At 35.6% G+C, this 23,921-nt stretch overlaps 1 protein-coding gene across 1 annotated transcript in view; it reads right to left on the reverse strand.

Annotated features, from left to right (window-relative positions):
• Positions 1-23,800, reverse strand: part of LOC145294012 (DNA-directed RNA polymerases I, II, and III subunit RPABC4-like) — a 47,651-nt gene extending 23,851 nt beyond the window's left edge. The window contains exon 1 of the mRNA XM_080140972.1: positions 23,689-23,800. The gene's annotated coding sequence lies outside the window, so the exon portion shown is untranslated. The remainder of the gene's footprint in view (positions 1-23,688) is intronic.
• Positions 23,801-23,921: the final 121 nt, after the last annotated feature.

Genomic DNA, 23,921 nt, shown 5'->3' on the forward strand with positions numbered 1-23,921 from the left:
ATATGTTTATGAGTGTTTTTATCAGAGGCCTGACTGGGGGGGGGATTCTTTTTTGCAACCTTTTTCAAATCACAGATTGTCACACCTTCTACCACTGCAAAAGGGGAAATAATTCAGGTCTGAAATGCCTTTAGTTAATATATGTATAAGTGTATAGAAAAGAACAGATCATGCAACAAATAGAAAAACCATCCGAGATTGTTAAGTATAGTAAACCCAAACTACTGAAACCTTGCCCATTTCTATCTAACTGTAGCATTATACATTATTTCCCAATCCTTTTGAACCATGCTCCACCAAGCATTTCTAATATCTTCATTTGCCCCCTTGAAATAAGTGAATAAAGTTTCACACAGAATTGAAATATATAAAATTACTTGAAGCTTTCATCTCTTTGTACTATAAAAGTCAAAGGAACATGACACAATCAAGACAACTCTGAAACCCTTGTTCCAGCAGTAATAACAACAAAAGTAGTAAAAAAAAAAAAAAAAGTGTGTAAAATATTCAATGTTTCTTGGTTAAAATACTTAATACTGATTGGTCAATTCTATCAACATACTGAATCTTGATTGATTACCGACATCAGACTTCCGCCAATCAGAAAGAGTTGCTTTGGGAGCCTAGCACTCATTAGCATTAACTATTTAAGTGACAACTTACACACAGTCATAGGCACAACTTACCAAAAGAATCATTTTCAATCACAGCACTGCTATACAGATTCCTTGCAGGCAAATTAAATTTAGCTTTGACTGCTAGGTCACAAGTATCTTGGCAAACAGTAGAAGATACATCCATGGATTGATAAATAGATTTTCTAGCAAAACATTGAAACTTATAATACTAAAGAGTAAATACCTTAATTTTCTATTGGTTTCTTGTAGTGATAGGACTATTCCAATGATTTTTCTGATTCTAATACCATTCCCGATTCTAATTCTTTTAAAATCTCTAAATATTTAGCTATTATTATAATTTTTTTAAATTTCCAGATTACTCCAAAAGCCTATGTGATATGTGCAAATATTTTCACAAAAGTAAAACACACTTGTGAGAGTTGGAGGTCATCTATAAATTTTTGTTTCACAGGTAGTTTAAAATCAATAAATATTTATTATTTTATCATTAGCATCAGCAAACAATAAAAAACAACTAATACAAAAGAAATAAAAAAACAACAATTAAAAGAAATGTTTTTGGCAACAGGAAATAGGCACAGATTCTTCTGATTTAGATACCCTTGTCATGGTTTCAAAATCACCGCCTCCATTTTTCTTTCTCTCTCCACCCCTGCTGTTTCTCTTCACTCTTAAACAAAGGACGCTATAGGCTAACACGAACTAACATATGAACACATTCACCTTACCTTTCTTTTCATCATCAACTTCGCTACACACGTCGGAATTCAAATATATCAAACAAAACGCCAATAATTCAGGCAATTGACTTTTTACTTTTTAGACAAAATTAATTTAAATGGAATTAACAAACTCCCAAGCTACTTTTGATCGCATAAATTTAATTCTAGAATTAATTAGTCATTTGTTTGCCTTATTGGGAGCGATGCCTCTAACATCACGCTGGCCAAATGAATACAGCCAGCCTTGGCCCAACCAGACAGTTTCGGCCAGGCACCAGTAGGAGGCTCCCGAAGTGATGACTGACGCTACCAGTCACGTCGGCCGAACCCACCAGCCGAAGGATTTCCAGCGACACCAGCCGTCTCAGCAGCAGTTCAAACAACTCTTATCCGGGCTAAACAACCAGCCCCAAGGCTAATAAGTTTTTCTACTAATGCGATTCACTACTGCTTGCTGCCTGAGACCCACCAGCAGCAAACTTCACTCCCAGTCTCCAGTGCTTCCAGCTCACTCCAGCGCCTCCAGCTCGCTCCTGCAGCCTTCCAGCCCTTGGTTCCTCCAGCTCACTCCTGCAGTTTTCCAGCTCCTCCTGCAGCTTTCCTGCAGCCTCGCTTGCAGCAACCTCGCTCCTCCAACCTGCAACCTTGCCTGCACCTGGCTCCCTACCGACTGACCATCCGTTCCTTAACACTGACCCTACGTTCTCAGTGTCGTCTGTTCCTTCACACTAACCCTACATTCTAAGTGTCATTCGTTCCTAAACACTGATCCTACATTCTCAGTGTTGTTTGTTCCTTAACACTGACCACCTCATTCTCAGTGTTCACCGTCCGTTCTTAATTGGCCTGATGTCCATCCAATCATTCCAGACCCAGCAAGCAACCCTAAACCACGCTACATCTAGAGTACCTGTTCCACCCCTCCAGACTTTAGCCTCCAGTGACGTGCAACCTTCCGGACAACCAGCATCCAGATCATACAATATTTTTGCTTCCTTTGCAAATAAAAGGCGAACCCTCATCTTTAACCAGTCAACTTGTGTCTGTCGTTCTTCTTTGCCATTTTTCTGTTTACTTTTTGCCCATGTCTACCTTGTTAGTTGTTGGGTCGATTGTCCCCCGACGACTAGCCTCACAAAAAATGGTGATCCCGATGTGACCTAAGCCACATGCAGAAAGTAGCAGTAAGCAAGGAGGATGACAATAAAGCCCACATCATCCTTGAATGCAGACTGTAGCTGTTCGAAGAAGATGACATTTCACCCAGACTTGGCCAACCAACCACGGCCAAACAGTTCAATTAACTGAGCACAATACCAACACCGAGCTCTTGACTTCATACAAGATGTAAAAAGTTAAGCTCTGTGAACATCGACAACACCCTTTAAGGCCTACCAACTCTCTCCAACAACTTAATTCATCATAACCCGAACCCTCATGGATTTTCGCCACACACACAAAATCCGTGGATAGCAATAACAACTGACATTGAACTCACACCAATTTGAGTTAGCTGCGATGTGCACATGGAAAAACTCAACGACTGGACATTATGGAAGAAGTCACCAGTTCAAAAACGAGTTAGTTGCCCCACGCACATTGAAAAACTCAATGACTGGTTGTTTGTTGATTCAATTGACGCATGGGTATCCAATCAACATGAACGATGCACACTGACCTCAGTACAGACTCGCTTGTACTTGGCACTGCAGACTCGCTTGCAAGCATCTGACTTCCACCATACTTTGCTTAGACTCTGCAGACACACTTGCAGACTAAGAACATGCAGACCCACTTGCACATCACTCAGCACATTCAACCTCATCCCTTAGACTCTGCAGACGTACTTGCAGACTAAGAACGTGCAGACTCACTTGCACTCACACAGCACTTTCAATCACACTACAAACCCTGCAGACGCACTTGCAGACTGATGAACAATTGTGAAGACACACTTGCACTCACCAATCATTTTTAACCAACCCTGCCGAGACACAATACAAGACATATATCTATTATTAACCAAACAAACTGTGTCTGTCATTCTTCTTCGCCTTTTTGCTGTTTACTTTTTTGTCCGTGTCTACCTAGTTAGTTGTCGGGTCGATTGTCCCCAGACGACCGGCCCCGCAACATCCTCAAAAGTTCCGCTTTTTCCAATTCCCAATTCTGATCCCAATTAATCGGCCCAACAATGTCATCATTTGATTCACGGTTTCATCATATTAACACCAAAATGTATCATTTTTATTTTATCAATTGCCTTTTGTTAAAAAAGAAGAAAAAAAATACACACACAATGATTCGAAAGTCTTAAGTAGAACGACCCCCACCGGTGTATTTGAGGGATTGTGGTGAATGAGAACTTTAGCTAGGATCAGCATAGACTAGAAAAGGTATAGTGACGAGGATGTCCATAGACACCCCTCCCCAATTTTTGAGTGGCCTTGTGCCTAATTTTTTGTTTTTCTGATTTGTTTTAAACATTTCAAGAGAATAGAAAGTATATAACTCAATTGCTTTTTTATTCGATGATTTAATCTTTATCTTTTGATGTAGCCTTGAAAGATTTGAATTGTACAAATATTAAATTTTTTTTTCAAGTTGTTACTTAGTCACTCTTTCAGATTTATTAAAACATATTGACTTCTCTGTGTAGAATTGGAAACTTGTCACTGAATAAAGATGAATAAAGTAATAATTATATATTGATAAAACAACTGTTTAAACTATAATTATTAGAACCCCACCCCCCCCAAAAAAACGTAAACTCCAAAATCTACTGAAGGGTGAGGCTTTGAAAACCATCATGAAACTTAATAGTTGCAAGCCACCAATAAAGACCAATGCGTATTTCTTTGTACATTTTTTTAATGAAAATTGCTTCAGACAAGAGATGAAACCACTTTATGTAAGGAGCTAAATATATACTTCAAGATCAAAAACTAGTCAACAATAAATGTTAGATGAATAGATTCTGACTCATAAAACAGCAATTCTTCCCCCTTTGTCAGAAACATCACTCATGGAATGTGAGTACTAAAGGATAAAATAAGGAAAGCAGAAGTTATGAGGCTGTCGAAAGTAAACCCAACGTCTACTTTTTTATTCTCCTTAAATATTTATAAAACAATAAATGACGTTGACAAGTCACTATTTTATAATGGAAATGGTAAATGGGATAAAGGGATATTCATTTCCATGATAATTAAAGTTTAGTTGTATAGGATGAACATGTATTGTAATCCTTTAATATTAATTGACCAATAGTATAAGTTGAAAAAACTAAAGCAGAAACAAAAATCAAAAATAAGCCATGCCCCAAAAGTAACATCTAAATAAGAAAGTATGGTTTTCTTACAAGACCCAGCCCCCAGACGAATTAAAAACATGTGTCACGTGATATGCTTTCACTTGTGTTGGTACATTGCCTGGATATGCCAATTTCAGTGTTTAACAAGATTCTATTGCCTTAGAGCAAGTTATAGAGATGTTATTTTCGTTAGTAGCGTTAGTAGAAGAGAGAAGCGGGTTCAATGTGTTTACAGATAGATTTGATATCATGCCGGCAGGTTGAAGGAGAGAATAGTTCAGTTTCGTTTACACGTGTTTATAGCTAGTAGCCGTTGGTATGAAGGAAATCGGTTCAAAGAGAAAGAAAGGGCAAAGACTTCAGTGTGTTTATGTATGTAGGAACGTGCGTCCGATAGTAGAGACAGGGCAAAGGGTTAGTGCCTCGTGGTAAGAAAGAGTAGGTGCGTGTGTGTGTGTATGTGTATGTGTATGTGTGTGTGTGTGTGTGTGTGTCGGTGTATGTTCTTTAGCATGAAAAAGAATTAGGGCATCACACATGGAAATAAATGTGAGCTTACAAAGCCACCATGTTAGCTTGTTATACTCACGCCTAGGCCCCAGGCGATGTGTGCTTTTGGGCAAAGCAGCGAGAAAGAGGGTTGAGAGTTTTGGATTTCGCCTTTTATATACTCTGTCACGTGATAGAGAGCTGGCTTGTGATTGGACAAGCCAGGGAGAAAATGGATTTCAAATCTCGACTCATTAGAACTAGCTCCTGCCTGCTTTTAGTGCGTGTCGGTTGCTACAAAGTATGAAGAAAAATATTTGTAAAATTTTGTGGGGGAAAATACATTATTTACTATTTGCATAAGTAACTACGATGAATGTACTTATGCATCGTTTTTTTTTTTTTTTTTTTTACAAAAACATTAGAAATGATGTTTTAAACAAAAACAATTCGTTATAAACTTATGCTGAATACCTTTATGCTTATTTTTTTTTTTACTGATTATGAAAATAAATAAATAAATGGATAAAACAAACAAAAAAACTAGTTTACTTAGTTTAAAAATTATTTATCTAATGTTTTATGCTATTTAATTTTTTTTTAAGTTATAAAACACGTATTCAGTTAAAAAAATCATTTAAATTTACCAAAGAGTTGAGCTCAGGTATTGACATTGTAAAGACTACCGTCTTATTAATGTGTACGTTGCCTTTTTTTTGCCAACTAATATATGTTTCTACTTGTATGGAAACAGACACACTAAAAAACAAAACTTTTTGATAGGATATAGATGAATAAATGTAAAAAATGTTGGAACGTTTGAAACAAAATAGGTACTTATTCTGAAATCATAATTATACTAAGCTTAATTTCACTTAAATGCTATTCTTACAAAGCTTTTGCAAATTGATTGTACATCTAATTCGCATAACATATAATTAAAATCGATTTAAACAAATAACTATGTTCTATTATTCTTTAAAAAAATTTTTATTGTATTATTTGTTCAGTATAATTATATCAATCTATAGTGTGGTCTGTTGCGGACCAGGATATAATAATACCCTAACTCGCTACAAGAAAATAATGAAACGAATGGAATTGAAGGAAACAAAAACTCAATTGATGGATAAGATAAACGTGTCGTTTATTTACTGTTGAAAGAATGAATGTTTTAGATATAACATGTGTTAATGTCCGTGCGGGTGTAACCATCGCTCATTGCGAGACTGGTGTTGTAGAAAGAAAAGGAAATGTGTGTTCATCTCAAGTTCGGATCACTATCGTTTGTTCGCGCGTGGGAAGAGAAGTGAGTAATGTAATGGAACGAGAAATGGCAGTCCAGCGTGTAGACAAAGAAAAGGATAGCGGTTAAGCTGTATGCCATGTTAGCAGTCAGCTACGCGAAGGTATTCTCAAGGACAAGTTGTATATGTAGAGAGAGAAAGAATGAGAATGTGTACGTACGGTCTGTTAGCTTTTTGCCCCACATAGTAGTAAATGATGTGAGGCACGCGGTCAGTCCGTAGACTGACCAGCTTGAAAGCTGGGCCTAAAAAGGGAGAAGCCGCTTATTGCTCTTTCTTTTATAGGTGTTTCCGCCGGTCTTTTGCGCATGTGTGGATTTCCTTTGAAAGGGGAAGTGACATTGTCCTTGTGTGCACGTTAGCGTGTGTGTATGTACACGCGAATGTGAGTGTATGTACGCGAACGTGAATATATGTACGTGTGTGGACGTGGGCGCGTATGTTTGTGTGCGCGTATGTATGCGACAAGTAATATAGCTTGAAATGTGAACGCGTGTTTTTGTGTGAGACTTGAAAAGGCTCGCGCAGGTCCTTGGCCTTGGTGGAGGCCATTTTGGATGATCATAGTATCTTTGGGTATAACCAATTAAGCGTGCCAACATTTAATTTAAACCTGCTTTGTATTAATGATTTTTGTTTCCTTTATTACAAATGATCAAATCAAACTGTTTTATAATAAAAATATTTTTTAGTCCGAATAGTTTATTTGCTCTTTATAATTGGAATGTTTATTTGTTTTAAAATATAATTTAAATACTTTATCTTATATCTTAAATAGTTTAATAGCTGTTTTTTTATAAATATGAATTATTACAAACGTTAAAGAAATTAAATGTCATAGTAATAATGTATCCAATACAAAATATTCTTGAAAAAATTGTATTTTATTTGACAATTTAAAAAAAAAAAATTAGCCAAAGTCTAAGTGGACGAAAATGATGTGAGATAGTTTTCTGAAAAATACCACTTGTCAATTTTCAAATTCAAAATTGGAAGCTGTTCTTAAGGAAACTGTTTCTCTTTTGCCACAATTCTTTTGCCAGTGTCAGAAAGTTTGGTAAAAAATGGTTTGAATCAGAATTAGTGTCGGTAATGAAAATTGGATGAACAATTCTTGAACACAAAATTGTGTTGCATTTTCAGTAATAAGTTGCATACTAATTACATACCAATTTAATGAATGGAAATAAGCCCATTCTTTAGCCATTCTCATGCATACTTCATGGTTTAGTGTCATATCAAGCGCTGTATGCGGTCTCCTCTTATCTCAGAATTGTTTCTAGTTGTCCTAAACTTCTTGGCATTCAAATCAAGCAGTGCCGATTTAGGACAGGTGTTTTTAGAAACTGTGTAACTCTTGCTTCACAATTATATGAGTAGTCACTCTTGCAGGGGATGTACATTATCTTTCCAGACTGAATGGAAATCTTGACAAAGAAAAATTATAAATCATATAATTTAAATTGCTCATTTAAATTAAGATTATAAATGAACCGCTCTAAATATTAATTTAAAAACAATTTAGGCTAGGGTCTGTTGAGTTTGTAAACAGATATATTCAATATTTTCAAAGGATATGTTTGACTGCTAGACACATTTTTCGTTTTCTTAGTTTTTGTTTGTTTCCCCTATTTGTTCTAATTTATCCCATATTGTCAACTCCCTTTCATTTTTGATATCTTTAGGCTTTGAATATTTTTTATTTTTCATGTAATAAAAAGATCTAGTATTTTAAAATAAAAATTTTCTCTTCTGAAGTGCAACTGCGGTTTATTAAGAAGGGGGGGGGCGGATGAGATCTACAGGAATCAATTGGGACCCTATGCCAGTAAGTAGAAATTGTGTTAACTAATATGAATTTTAGTGAGGGATACATCAAGTACATGTCAAGATAAACTGATGGCAAGCAGAAATAGACTCAGTGCACTTAGCACGAGTGAAAAAAGGGTGTGGTCAAGGATTAGCTTCCTAGACGAAACCCACTAGAAGTCAGATATTACAGAGAAACTACATCACGTGTTCGGGGAACAGGATAGAGTTACTAGACAGTTCAAGTTGGGGAAGCGGACAGATAAGGCGTTCTCAACAATATAGAAATCTAAGTAAATATTTCCTCCGAGACTCTGTCCGTTTGTCAACCATTATAAAGCTAAGTCAGAAAAACCTTTGAACATCAACAAAATTCCAACGTTTTGGCCGATATAACCTCCAACCGTCTTCAGGTGTATCTTGTTGAACTGTAAATGACGTGAAAGTCAGTACGGTTTTCGACTGGCCTGAGCTGCAGTTTGTTTGCTCAAACATGGGTTAATTTTGCTTCGATGAAGTCATATCTGCAATTCGAAAGATGAAGCAAAAAACAAAACAAAACACCCGTTGCTGAGCAAATCACAGTGGAGATCATTTAAGCTAACGATGAGAGAATGGTAAATATGTTCTATAAAAGTTTTATAAAAATTTGGAAATTGAAAAAACAAAAAAACACTTTCAGATTTTTTTTTTGAAAATGAAAGATGAAAAATTTGTATTATTTGAATTATTAAACCAGTGTTCTCATCTTGAGTGTTATTCTCACAATATTTTGGCTGAATTAATCTTTTTTTCACAAAGGAGTTACCACATCAAAGCCCAAAGGCCACTCGAGGGTAAGGGTTGATGAGTGTGAGGTGGTAGTGTGTAATCGTTAATGGTGTAGATTGGGCAGAATTTGAATTATTTAAGGAGACGGCTCAGCAAGAACTTGTTTACGTTTGACTTGGAGGCTACTATATTGTAATCAGCTTGGTGGGTAGTTATAAGAAAGAAGCTTTGTTCATGGAATCTGTGTTTAGAATTAGGCACAGATAGAGAGTAGGAAAAATTGTTGATAGTAGTTGTAGTTAGTCGAGTATTACATTCAAAATCTAATTATTTCTGTGGAAATGTTTTTATAAATAATCATATTTAAAAAATATGTAAATATTTTCAGTTCACATGTTGCTGTGAAAACTTTTTGCTTTTGGGAATGACGGAGAAAGTGCATCCTAATGAAGCGGAGAAAGAGAAAGGATAGCAATTAAAGTCACTTGCGTTTTTGTATTCATCCAAATTGCTTCTCGATGTAAAATCTGATAATAAAAGAAGTGAAGAGGAAAGAAAAAAAGAAGAGTAAGCCAAACGAACAAAGAAAGAAAAGGGGTAGCTTATTGTTATCGATTTATAATTTACAATAAATTAACTGGTTTGGCAACACAGCAGAAGAGACCCTGAAACTGTGTTTACCAAATACTACATGAAGAATTTCTCTGTTAAAGACCTTATTATAAGCCTCCAAAGCATTGAACTGACCAGATTCACATGTATGTAAACAGTGGAAAGTTACACAACAATATGGAAGATTTGTGCATCCAGAAAATGTGCAAAGATCATCTGAGGATTATGCAATAAAGTAAAGTAAGTTCATTTAATTTAGAAAATTAGAATTTTCCCCTTTGTAAGGCTCATTATTTAGTCTAAACATTAAGGTTGACGTTGAGATTTTTATAATTGTTCTTAGCTGTTGCTCAGCCTACATTCTTGTCATTGTGTCATTCAAATTTATTTTTCCTGACATTTTCCAAGTAAGCTTTTTCTCTTTAAATGGGACATTTTATTTGAACCTCTTGGTGACCTTTGCTTTCTGTAATTTCCTGATGCCATCTTGATTTTTTGTTGAATCTTTTTTTGTTTTTTTAAGGATCAGAGGGGTAGATGCTGCGGGGAGCAAGTTTGGTATTTTCCAAGGCTGAAGTTGTATAAGAGCTGTTCTTACCAGTGGATGTTAAGACCAACTCCTATATATCATTAGTAAGTAATGAAAGCTGTTGCCCGAAATGAAAAATAAAACCTTTATTATAACAAAAATGAAAGGTTTTATTCAATTACCTATAATGTATAGGTTGAAGAATGTTGGATTGTGATTCAATAACAAAAGAAGTGTAGAAAGTTCTTTGGGTACTTGTACAATTTAATCAAGACATTAAAAAATGAAAATATAAAAAAAAAAAAGTTATATTGTACCTATCCGTTTTGGACTGAAGTTTTCTGAAAAAAATTTCACTTAATTTGATCGAGGAGCTTTTTTTTTTTACAATGGAAAAACACGTTTTTATGACAGCGCGCTGAAGGTAGCAATGTTTGCATTTTTAGAACATGCTAGGAGGAGATAACACAGTCTAAAGTGTTGACACCCCCTCCCCATGTTAAATCATAGCTTTTCTTCCTAAAAATCGAAACATGGCTATTTTTGGATCAGTATCATAACAAATTGTTTTTTCGCTGTAAAAAAAACTACTTGATCAAATTAAGTGAATTTTTTTTTTTGAGAACTTCATTCTATAACAGATATGACAATATAACTTTTTTTTTTTTTCGATATTTTCATTTTTTAATGTTTTGATTAAACTATACAAGTGCCATTCTTTCGGTTAGTGAAGGTCTGTCAGTAGTTATCTTCTAGAGACAAAGATAGTTGATGCTTGAGCGTCCAGTGGACAGAGACAGAAAAGAGAGAAAAGGGGACGTCTTTCCTTGTTGCTTTTAGGGATCTCCCTGCTAACCGACCGTGGTTCCAAAAGAAACTGAAGTAGTTCTTTAGGGAACACATGAAGTCAATGCTCCCTGCAAGCTGATTGGTTAGTGTGTGACCACATTACATCACAGGAACATTTTTCTGAAAGAGAAAAAAAGAATCTTTATTTATGACTGTTATAGTTGCCTCCCTTGATAAAGCGAACTTTGCCATCTTTCAAATTTTTGTCTTTTTTTTTGACATGAAATAGATGTAGCAGTTATAAATACCGACGTTTATTTTCTCATTCAGAGAGCAGCTCATGTCAGATGATTTGTTCACAAACTGATCAATCAGTTTCCATGGCATATCTCAACTGTACCAGGAGGATTCGGGAATTGCTGAGAGCAGCTAGAAAGATTTTTTTGACACCTTCAAAGAAACATGTTTTCTACTTCTCCATCACCGATGCCAAGTGAAGCTGTTTTCATGGAAGATAGAGAACCAATAAACTTTCTGATTTAAATACTTTCTTTATTCTGACATTATCCAACTTTCTTCAACCTACACCTAAAAATGTATATGTGGGTAACTTAAATAAATACGTTTTGTTGTTTATAAAATGGTTTTGTTGTCCTTTTGTTTGATAGCCGTTTTAGTTGTTACAACAGTGTTATAAAAGTTAGTCTTAACAATCTATGCTAAGATGAGCTCTTTCTCTTTTATAAATGGTGACCGAACGTGAAGTTATACAAGACTCCTAACAAAAAAACAAAACAAAAAAAAAATGACACATGAAAACAACTTGTCCAAAGTTAGAAGTTATTTCAACAAACAATGAAAAAATATGAAATTAACTACAGAATGATGACCAAAGGAAAAAAGAACCATGAGCCTTACCTATTTCACCTAAAATAATTTGTGTGACTGAACTAAGAAATAGCATAAAATCATTTATGAAACACCCTTTTTCAGCTAAGGAAACATTTTTTAACACAAGAGAAACTTCTGAAACTTTTTCTTGTTAAAAACAAAAGAATAACATTTCTTCTTACAGAAGAAAACTTCAAAATCGTTTTTCTTCAAAAAAGAAAAAAAAAACACAAAAATAAACTTTTTCACTAAAAAAACATTTGCAGATAGAAAATCAAAAACACTATATTTTATTACACTATGAAAAAAAAAACTTTTTAAAGAAAATATTTTACAGTAAGTTAAGAAACCAATACAATGCAGAATTTAAAAAAAAAACAAAAACATTTGATCAAAAAATTTAAAATCAACTTAGTTTCGGCGATATACATCTTTGTCAGGAACAGAATCAGTTTCTGTTTTTTCCTTTTCCTTTTCATTCCTTGTGACATAGCGTTATTAAAAAAGCAGAAAGGTTCAACTCTTCAAAATGGTAGTTGTTTTTGGCTAATGGAACAGAAGATTTTTAACCTTAAACTTGAAAACAATTTAATTGAATAAGAAGAGAAGAAATATTTTTTTTTTTCCTTAAAAAAATACAAATTTTTTGATGAATTTTTTTTGCAAAAAAACCCACAAAAATGTGAGTAGATTTCTTTCCTCTTACACAAACACAAAAACGCAAATCATGTATACCTTTTCTCTTTTCGTTGATCTATCTATCTATCTATCTATCTATATATAGTATGTTTATTGTACAAACATTATTGGTTACATATGTTTCAGTGGAATCTCAACTTAGAGAGACCCACCTTATCAGACCGAAAAAAAAACTTTTGAGGTGGATCTCTCTAAATTGAGATTCCACTGAAACATGTATGCACATGGCTATAGTTCTCCCCAGAATGTGCTGCTACTATCGTGCACAGAAATCACTTTTTCCATAACTACCAATGTAATAGATGCACTGAAACTAAAGCTGCTTTCAGGAACGCCAGCAACCACTGTAAAAGAATATTAAAAATGCAAGAGAGCTATATGCCCAGTCTGTTAAATCCAAAGTAGCTGATCAGCGGTTTGGTTCCCACCAGTTTTCGCAAATAACAAATAGGATCCTGAACAGTAGTGTGCGTTCTATCCCAACCATTATCAATGGACCAGAGGTCATCTTTTCAGCATCAGACAACGCCAAACTATTTGCAAAGAACTTTGCAGCTAATTCTACCCTATGCGACGAAGGCCATCAACTGCCCATATTTCCTCCTATAACACAGAACACGCTAGGTAACATACAAATATCTGTGCATGAGGTCGCCAAGCTAATCAAGAACCTTGATTCCAGTAAAGCAACTGGCCCTGATGGCATCCCAATTATAGTGTTAAAAAAGCTTCAATCAGAACTTGCTCCCATACTTACTAAACTGTTTAAGCGTTGCATTAAGGAGAAGTGCTTTCTGACTCCCTGGAAAACCTCATCAGTATGCCCTGTATTTAAGAATTCAGGTGATAAGTCATCTCCCTCTCAGTACAGACCAATAAGCCTCCTGTGTGTTATGAGTAAGTTGCTGGAATCCATATTAAATAGAGAAATAGTAAACCATCTCAGCAGAAACAATCTTCTTAGTGACACACAATATGGTTTCCGTTCTGCAAGATTTACCGCAGATGTGCTAACGGTTATATTTCATACTTCATCAAATCTCCACACTAATGTACTCTACTTGCAATAACCCTTATCCCTGAGTGGCTTCCGGGCCTTGATAAGTAGTGACCACTGTGTAAAAAAAAAAAAAAAAGAAGGGAAATGTGCACACATAGACACACAGACAGATACACAGACAGATAGATACACAGACATGTTCACTTTTATAGATATAATAGATATATAGATAGATAGATTTGTTTAACAAAAATATATAAGTATACATAAATATATATGGAAACAATTTTGTGTTTACTATGAACATTTTTCGCAAATATTATGCAAGTATAAATCATGTAGTCAATTGGACAATATAGTGGAATATATATATAATGGAAATTCGGTAAATTTGTTAACAAGTGGAACAGCTCATCAAGAACCTGTTTATGTTGGACTTGAAGACAACCATATTGTAGTCAGCTGGAAAGCAGGCTAACGGAAGACAGTTCCACAGGTGTGCAGTTCTAAGAAAGAAACTTTGTTCATGGAATCTACGATCTTCCAAAATCATATCCTGAGATCATTTGTTGATATCTGTACAGACAAAACAACTGTCCATGGCAGCACTTTGAAGCACATTTGTGATCCAAATATTGCTGACCCTTTTTCTTCTGAGCTGGATCATGTAGTGCAACAGGGGAAAACAGTGCCTCATTACTTTTGACACGTATAAAAACGAAGCTTTCCTCCTTTCAACACAATTGTTCAGATCCTTGTTTTACTCTAGTTGAAATGAACAACTCTCTCTTTGAGAAAGCCCCTTGTTTTGATCCAGATCTCAAATGGAGGACAAACATCCAGTTTATGCTGGAAAAATTATTGGATCACTTTATCACTCCGGAAAGTACTGGACTTCTGATGTTCCACCTTGTATGTGACTCTTTATAAGAGTCACGTACAGAGTGGAACAATAAATTTGTTGTCCTAAAGAAATCAACATTACAACTTTATTTTAAAACTTTTATTGAAAAAAATCAATTCTGGTAACTTAATTATGTAGTAGAGCTAACATCTATTTAATGTAACCACCATCAGTCTTAATCACCACCTCGATACGAGTCTGGAACTGGGAGCATACCTTTTCCATAAGAGCCAACAAGAGCTTGGCGAATACTCGGCGGATGGTGGCGATCAGGCTGGCTTTGGTGTTGTAGGATGTCATGTTGGTGATGTTCTTGACGTATGACCAAACAAAGTAGTCCAGTGGGTTCAGGTCAGAGAGGAGGGGGCCAGTGAGAGAAGGGTACAAAATTGTAGCATTCCTTCTGAAGCCAAGCCTGGGTTTCTTTAGACTTGTAGGTCAACGCTAAGTCCTGCTGCCACACCCAGAGTTTGCCAGTAGCGACCTGATTGCACTAGGGGATCACCACACTCTTCAGCACATTCAGGTACACTTTAATGTTGATTTTCAAGCCGACTTCAAAGATTCGAGGTGGCATGATGTGGCTGTCAATTGAAACCACACCAAAGACCATAACCATGGTTGGAAACTTCTTTGAATTGTGCCCTCAAACCGTCTTGCTTTGCATTTTGCGGGTGCTGGCAATGGTCCTGTTGTCATAACTTGGATTCGTAGAGAGCATGAGTTGTACAGTGATGCATCTCCAATCTCACTCGTTGAACACTGTGTCACTTTTAGACATGATAGAAGGCTCTTATCGTTCTGGGCAACTAGTAGATGGTCTCCAGCAAAAAAAGAAAGCTGGTTTTCATCAAATGGAAATGGAATTATGTCGTCTTTTCTAGGGCAACAACTTTATTGTTCCACCCAATAGAATTCTGATTCATTATGAATGAATAAATAATTAGCATCACACCTCCTGCAAAATCTAGGGGAATTTCTGCTGACATTGTTAATCCTTAGTCTTAGAGCTTATAGAACCTTTAAGAGGATTAGGAATAAAGATTAATTATAGTGTTAAGTAGGCATATAACTGTCCTTTGTCATTGAGGCAGAATGGCGACAGTTGAAACTGCTTTGTCTTTGACCTTTTTGTTTTTATCAATTATGTTGTAAAAAATAAAATGTTATGGAATGTTATCAAGTAAAGAGGATGTGGTTTAGTCGTGTCCTGTTTTGAAACATTATCTTGAAATTAAAGCATTTTTTTGAGAAATAGCTGTATCTGTTTTCAGCAGCAGATAGACTGGATAAATGCTTTTAATTGCTGCTGAAAATAAAGCATTTACAAAATCATATAATGACATTTGTGACTGACAGCAGACTCACAGATCATATCCTTTTAAATTGAAAGCCATGTTTAATTTCAAAAAGAGTTTCTGATAGCTATTCTGTACAAATCCTGGGAATTAAGAGTGTTCAGTGGGCAGCTGTTCTGTGTAAGTGTTAAACTTTAAAATTTTTGCAGGCAAAGAGCAAAGATCTTTCTTGTGTGGGCACGAAAAAATTAATGCTAAAAGATTCAATATTTTTATGGAGCAATTCTGGTTTCTGATTGGTTGCTAGCAGAACATTGCTCCATTTGATTGGTCAGTTCCTATCGCCAGTATCTATAAGTAGAATATCACAATTTTTTTAAAATCATACCCTCGAATTATATAAAAATATTGCAACACCTCCCAATTATAGAAGTTCATTAGATCACAACTCTAGCACCAGTCACTGCTGCAATCAAGAACAGGGTACTAAAATTCTTTGTGCATATCAAAACGTCTGAAACTAGTTTATATGTTTAGAAGGGATGATAGAAGAAAAGTGAGAGTGAGGGAGGCCATGCAAATGCTGGCATAACACTGTCTACATGTCTACATCTATGTGGTCACCAAGTTTAAATCAATTTATTTAACAAAAAAAAAAAACAAAACAAAAAAAACACACAGAATAAATGGAAAGTACTTTCTCATATCAGCAAGCAATCTGGACTAACCACAGAGAACTTAAATGCCTACTAGACACTATTTTGGGATACCTAAGGTTTCTCTCTGCAGAGGTTTGTCAGGACAATCTTGCATAAGGATACTATATCTTACAAGTAAATCCTAACTAAATATTCAAAATCACATAATATTCATGGCCCAAATAAGATCTTCATATAGCTAACCCACACTGGTTTTTACAGGGAATGGTAAACCTTATCCAAATGATGTTACCTCAAGTAACATCATGAAGCTGGATATGCTACCAGACTAGATGAATTCTTGTCCTAGAATCCAGTACGACCAAGAGATCAAAAAGAAAGATATACTATAACGTTTTAAAATTGTCTATCAGGAGAGGGAAATAATGTTCTCACTTTCTTTACTAACTCAGTGTTTAAGAGATAAATGAGATCTTTAATGGAGCATTCAAATATCTATGTATTTCATATAGAGATCAAGTGTTAGGCCAATGAAAGGGGCCCTTTGATTTCTGAGAACTTCGACTGAAGTAAAATGAAACAAAAAAGTCTAACCAGATCCCACAATCACTTCGAATGTACACATGGCGACATAACAAGGTGTTGGAAATAATTATGGAATTGTTGAAGACACAATGTGAGACAGCAAACCAGCTGTTACAGTCAAGGAACCCATAATTCAGTTTCATAAAGAAGGTGAACGCACTGTGAGAAAGAAGAAAACTTTTAATGTGAAGCTGCTGAATGAAGCCAATGACTGGAAAATTTCTGTGGATCTCAAGACATCTCTACAATTTCTAGTCCACATAATCCAAACAGAAAAGCGGCCAGACATTGTAGCATGGTCCGATTCAAAGAAAAGTATCCTCTTCATAGAATTGACAATCCCCTGGGAAGAAAACAAGGAGGAGGTACATGAACGGAAGAAAAACCAATATGAGACACTGTATGCCGACTGTGTGGAAAAAGGTTGGAGATGCCATGTGATTCCTATTGAGGTTGGTTGTCATCAGTCATTTTGTTTCTTACAAAAATAGGAATCATGGGCCGCAATCTGAAAGTTGCCTCTGATCGTCTTAAGAACACAGCTCAATATGCGTCAAGCTGGATTTGGTTGAGAGCGAAAAGGCTTCAGCATAAACAGACGTTATAATTTCTCCTTGTTGATCTGTTTTTTTTTTTTTTTTTTTTTTAATACCCTGCCCAGTGACAAAAGCTGTTTGGTAGCATTAGGAGTGGCAGTTCCGCCTTGAGCTATCAAAACTGTGTTATCACACTGGTTGGCAGCCAATGAGGGCAGGGTATCGCACATGCTTTTACATGCTGTATGATGAAAACATTTGACTGTGATTCTGTTTACTTTAATTTTGTTTCAACTTCTTGTCCTTCTCCGTCTCTGTCTTTTATTTTATCCCTTATTTATTTAAAACAAGATAACTAATAATTCAGTGTGTATTTATTCAAGTTACAAGGGCCGTTTCAAAAGTAATATTTCCTATTTTTTATTCCACCCAAATGGATCAGAGAAGATTGTGAATCGCATTGTTATGAAGACTGAATTTATACATTCATGACCTAAAACTTTCATCTCTCTGTTGTAGATATTGACGGTGTGAGACTCTAAGAAAGCAACCCTTGTTATGGACGTGTGTCAGAAGCAGAGATGCGTCATTGAATTCCTCCATGCAAAAAAAAAAAAAAAAAAAAAAATCCAACCAATAAACATTCATCAGTGTCTGTTGAACATTTATGAAATCAATGTAGTTGCTGTTGGTAGAGTTAGGAGATGGATTCCTCAATTTCAGAGTGGTGACAAATATATAAGTGGCAAGCGTGCTCCAGACTTTTACGAACGAGACATCAAAAGAAGCTGGCAAAAGTACATTGAGAATGGTGGTGACTATGTAGAAAAATAAATTCTGGAACACAAAATATTGCTTGTTTTAATTGCACCACTCCTGTCTTCATAGCTATTCAATGATTTAGTTTTTTAGCTACAAAAATAAGAGGTCTTACCTTTGGAATGACCCTCGTATATAAGGGGTTAATCTTCAGATAAACTGTCAGACAATTTTTATAATAATCTCCAACAAAAGGGTCGTCAAGTTAAAGGAAAACAAAGCCCTCCTTCAAGTAAGAAATAATAATAATCAAAAATAATAATAATACCATTCGGTACAGACCCCACAATGGAAGACCATATAAGGACAAAAAATTGGATTCATAAAATCTAACCTTGATAACCCTTCGGGACCTACGGTGCAGTAGATAAAGGCATTAAATCTTTATGGTTTCAGGTAAGCATTGTCTGAAGATAGCAGTTTCAATCCTACCGAAGCAGGTTGGAGGATTAGTTGGGTAAAACGTGGTGAGACAACAACTATGGAAGGCAGTAATTACTGGGGATAGAGTTATAAGACTCAGCATTCCTATCCTGTCGTGATTAATCATCTGAAGAAAATCAGAGAATGAGTTGGCTGAAACGTGGTGAATCAACATCACCTATGAAGATGGGGATAACAGTCCGCCAAAAGAAATGAATGAACAAATAATATATTTATTTAATTTTTTTATTTTTTTATTTTCTGCCTTTGAAGATTGTAATGCTGGGTATGGGGCAGCTAAACCAGCTGCCAACATTGCCCTGCTTTTTATTGAAACCAACCGAGAGCTCTTTCTAGTATCCTCGTTGTTTCCTTAAGTGCAATTTTTTTTTCTTTCTTTTTTACAAGGTGGTCACCACTTATCAAGGCCCGGAAGCCACTCAGGGATAAAGGTTATTGTAAGTACAGTACGTTAGTGTCTACTTAAGGGGGCGGTACATCAGGAATTTGTTTACGTTGGACTTGAAGACATCCAGGTTGTAGTCAGGTGGGAAGCAGGCAGACGGAACAGAGTTCCACAGGCGTGCAGTTCTAAGAAAGAAGAATTGTCTGGATCTCTTTTGCACTTGGTTCACCAGGAATATTAGTTAGGTAGGACTTTAGGATCTTCTTCATAAGCCCTGTGGCACCTATAATATGATATATATGTATATATATATATGATATAAGTATGATTGATATCTCCCTAAGATTCCAATTTCTTTTCATATCATACATGAGACCTTGATATTTAGTCTGTTTTTCCCTTTCAGCTCTGTTCAGACCTCCATCATTAGGAACACTCTTTCAACCAAGGTTGCAACTCTCTCTGACTTATTCCATATAACTATGTCAGGTTTGACTAGCAGTTTCAAGGTAGGTGGCTATAGGGATTATATGATTGTAATGTATGGTATATAAGTCATTTCGAACTGTTCTTTCAGGTTGATGATGCACCGTCAGGTGTCCCATGAATTAATTATAATTCTCAATCCTTTCATAGTACTGTTTCATCATCCAATTGAAAATCTCACTAACTCTCATCCTCGAGTGACTTTTGACCTTGGTAATTGGTGGACCATTAGTATCAAAAACCATCCTGAAAATCGGTAGGAAATAAAACAAAAAAAAAAATTAGATAATTTTTAACCTACTGGTGATTTTATAAAAATATTGTGATATAATGGCTTGGATTAAAGTTTAAAATACAAAAGTCAAGTATCATGGTTCAATTGTGCTCTAAGTATTCATTTCAAACCCGTTCCGGTCTTATCAAAGAACCAATTATTAATTTTATATGCCGGGCCTTTCTGCTTGTGCGGCGATAAAACTTCTCAAATGCACCTGTGATGTTAAACTTTATAAGGTGTTAACTTTGTTCACAATTGGACTGTTCCTTCTTTAATCGGAATTTTTGATTATCGATTTTATCTAAAATTTTTTTTTTTTATTACATTTTCACCCCAAACAAGGCACATTGCCACTTTGATGTAGGAGGCTACTATCAAGGACATAAGCTACAGGGGTACTATGTGGGGAGTTGGGCAGCAAGATGTCGGTTCATGTTACACTTGAACTTCTGCATGTCAGTACAGTTAGGGAAGCAGGAACCCAGAAGGGAATTCCAAAGTCTAGCGGTTCTGAGGAAGGAACTACTGAAGTAGAAGGCTCTCTTACATCTAAGGATCTCAACTGTGAAGGGGTGGGATTTTGCTGCTTGTCAGGTTTGTTGGGGATATTTACGTCGAGGGGGTACAAGTGCTTGCAGTTTGTCAGAGCATTCACCATTGAAGTAGAACAGGCAGAGGGATGCTATATTTCGTCGATGGGTCAGAGGCTGAAGCTTAGATGACAGTTCAGGACCTATCAGGTTGGCGACTCTCTTTTGAATCTTGTCTAGGAGTGAGAGACTAGTAGCAGATGCACCAGCCCAAATATGACAACAATACTCCATACATTGGCGAATAGTGGCCTTATAGAGGTACAGGATACTTTTGGGCGTTAGTAGCTTTCTAGCACGGTAGAGAGAACCTATCTTTTTCGCAGCGGTCCTGGCAATGCTCTCAATGTAATTTTTCCAACTCATGTTTCCTGTGAACGTTAGGCCGAGGAGTTTAAAAGATGTACTTTCAGATAAAGACTCTTTGGCCATTGCTATTGGTGGTTTCAATACTTATCAGAATCATTCTGATACAAAACTTTTCTAAGAACATCTAAGATTGATTGCCTGTTCTAGCTTGCACTCCTCTCCCATTAGTGTACCGGGAGGAAGCTTCACATGTCTGCTTGCAGTGACTTAGCTCATAATACATTGTGGTCTACATTGCACTGTAGAGAATCTGCTGTTTATTTTATAAAATTATCTGTAAATAATGGCTTCACTTAAAGTTCAAAATGCAATTCATGATTTAATTGTACTTTAAACAAAAACATTCATTTCAAATGCGCCCTTGTCTTATCAAAGAACCTACTGTTGATTTTATGAAATGATTTTTACACAATTACTTGAACTAAAGTTAAATTTACAAACGTCAAATATCATAGTTCAATTGAGCTCTAAAAAGAAACATTCAATTTGAACACGCCCCTGTCATATAAAAGAATCTACAGATGATCTTATAGGCTGAGCCTTTCTGCTTGTGCAGTGATAAAGCTTTTCAAATGCAATTGTGATGTTAGGTGGTATAAAAATGTTCATTTCAGTCAAAATCGGAATTCCTTCTTTGATCGGATTTTTTTTTCAGTTATCGATTTTCAATACTTATCAGATACATTCCAATACAAAACCTATGTAAAAATACTTCCAGGCACATCAAGTACCTTCATGTGAAATTAAAAAAAATCGGTCCAACCGTTTCCTAATCCATAGGAAACAAACTCACACAGACACACAAATACAGACAAAGTTCCTTTTATATAATAGTAGAGATAGAGATAGCAATAGAGATACGTCTGTAGTAGTCAATGTTTTCAGGATGGTGTATGCACAGACGACATGCATACAAATGCATTTATACATTTTGATTTTGTACATCTGATGTGTAAACATTGATTACTACACAACTATATGAAAAGTAAAAGTTAAATTATGATTTAAGGTGATTAATTGAAAAAAAAAAAATACAAACTACAAATGTAGAAAGTCAGGATAAAGAATCTAACTTGATAGAATTAGTTGTGTCCAGCCATATTTGATTGAAATAGAATATTAAACAAGAAAGAGTCACCATCTTTCATGAATAAAACCAACATTTCCACGACTAAATAGGTATAAACTTTTATTTAAGGGCATATTGTACCATAACGAGAATTGTTTGATAAGTTGGTGTTTGTCGATAAACCAATGCTGTATCCTGTAGCTTCATTCTAGCAGGTCGCTTGTAGCTAAACAATGAGAACAAGATAGCGCATCCTTTCTAGAGGTGAACAAAACTGGAACTGGTTTGAATAATATTTTTTGCATCAAACCTTATTGATGTATATTGATTTTGATTCTGCGCAGACATGCCCTAACTCTGACACTGTTATAAGACTAGGTGTGAGTGTGTGGCAACACCACCAGCAGCAGCAGCAGCAGCAGCAGCAAATTCTCATAGCTTGAGATTTTGAATATACTTCCTTTCTGGCTTGTCCAATCAGCTCTCAGTCACGTGACCAAGTTTATAAAAGATTAAACAGAAAACTCTCTTTCTCTTTCTCTATCAGGCACCCGAGCTTGCAACATCTCCATGTGGCATGCCACACAACCCAACCCGGCCTTCGGGCCAGGGGTTCAACTACGACAGAATACAAATAATCCAGTATGACAACTGAACTTCAGTATGGTACATAAATGAACTCTAATCTTCCTACAGTGCTGTCTCTAATCTTTTGTGCTCATCCATTCACATGGACGCACATTTCTACTACAAACTTACGCATACACAAACTCTTTTCTCTTACAACAGGTCTGTTTAATAATTCATCAATGTCTCTACACAGAAACTTTTCCCAATACTAACTCTTTCTCTCTACAAACCTACTCACAAAGATAATCAATAAAACTGTTATTTAATGCTAGAATGAGACTTCTTGCCTTACCTTAATTTCTACATTTTGGTGACCACGGCAAAACAGCAAACATACAATGTTTGTCAACATCATTACTAGAGTGGTGACTCCCAAAATCGACCTTCCATAAATGGTAACTACCTGACATAGCGATCCCTATCAGGGCACCTTGCATACACAAAGCCAAACCATAACGCAATCTAATGCATTATACTGCACATGCACTTAAGCTAAGTAGGTCTATCATGCAACTGTTACACATGCATGATTGACAATGTTGACCTGAAGTAGTCTAGGAAATGAATAGTGTTTGGTGTGGACAACGCATTTGAGGAGATTACCTAGGGTAAAATGTTTTTCTTAGCAGGATCTGATTTTATTCCTTAAGCATCAGCTTAAAGTAAAAATTAAATGTCATAGGAAAAGATTATATTCCATAGAATTCAACAAAACTTGAAAGCTTGTGTATATGAAAGGAAATCTGGTATAAGTATATGTTTCCTGCCTGTGCATACCTCAGTAAAAAGAAAAAGAAAAATACATCAATATTTTAGTATTTAGAACAAGGGATTTTTTTTTTTGCATATAAATTTAATGTAAAATGATAAACCCTTCTTTCTGGCCACCAGACAGTAATGACCACTCATTTCTGGATCATACAACAATTTTAAGTGTATATAACAATTATTATTATTTTTTTTAATATGTAACCATATGATGGTCCAGGATTGACCTCATAGAAAATCAAAACAAAAAGGCATGGCTGATAGAGACTAGCAGAGAAAAGTGGGAAGTGATCCTACCATGCAGGAGCTCGTATATGAATAGATAAATGAACACGGCTTGGAATTCTGGCAGAACATCAAGCGTAGGAGTTAGATAGAATCAATGTCATAATTCATTCATAATATCGGTCTGTAAAAAAACATAAAAAAGTAAATAATTATTTTGTTTATAACATGTTTTAATGTATTTTTTAGCAAAAAAACAAAACCAAAGAAACAAAGCAAAGCAAAACAAAACAAAGTTACTGTCT

This window comes from Euprymna scolopes, chromosome 15, assembly GCF_053919585.1.
Source record: "Euprymna scolopes isolate OS-2025 chromosome 15, ASM5391958v1, whole genome shotgun sequence".
Lineage (NCBI taxonomy): Eukaryota > Metazoa > Mollusca > Cephalopoda > Sepiida > Sepiolidae > Euprymna > Euprymna scolopes.